This window comes from Dipodomys spectabilis, unplaced genomic scaffold, assembly GCF_019054845.1.
Source record: "Dipodomys spectabilis isolate Male_0828 unplaced genomic scaffold, ASM1905484v1 ptg000152l, whole genome shotgun sequence".
Lineage (NCBI taxonomy): Eukaryota > Metazoa > Chordata > Mammalia > Rodentia > Heteromyidae > Dipodomys > Dipodomys spectabilis.
Window position 1 is genome coordinate 795,308 of NW_024870829.1, and position 746 is coordinate 796,053.

Genomic DNA, 746 nt, shown 5'->3' on the forward strand with positions numbered 1-746 from the left:
GTTCTTTTTTTAACCACGACAATCTGAAACCTTCACCATGTCATTCCAATGGTTTGCATTTGAAGTAAACTACCCTGGAGTTCAATTGCTAGGATTGCCACCCACAAATGGAGGGAGATCCTGACAAACTCATTCCTATTCGTGTGAATGCTAATGAAATATTATAAAAGTAATAATTAAATTTGCAGTTAATTCATGATTCTATTTTAGAATGCCACACAAATATTATTAGATTTATATCTTCCATTCTAGCACCATGGTATGATTCCCCTAATTGAAGGATTTTGACTAATTTTTTATTAATGCTTGTATAAGTATTCAACCATGATACTTCATTAAATGGTGGCATAATGTAATTAATAATTGGTAATTATATATATAATTTAATATCATCACATTCCCTCTCTCTCAGTATATATATATATATATATATATACACACACACACACACACATATATATACATATACATATCTATTAATGTATATATTGGGCACTACTGTGGCTTGATCAAAGGTCTTCAGAACTTCCTGTCAGCTCTGTTTTCTGGAGGCTGGTGTGGTAAGATTGTGACCCCATTTATGGATTGGGCATTGTAGTCCATGAGTTGAAATTCCAGCATGGCTAAATATTTATTCGTGGAGTAAGAAGCCAACTTTGACACATTTTTTTTCCTTCTGTGTGAAAGTCCTGGGTCTCAGTATAATGTATAATCCATATGCAAATATAATCTAGGTAATATGATGT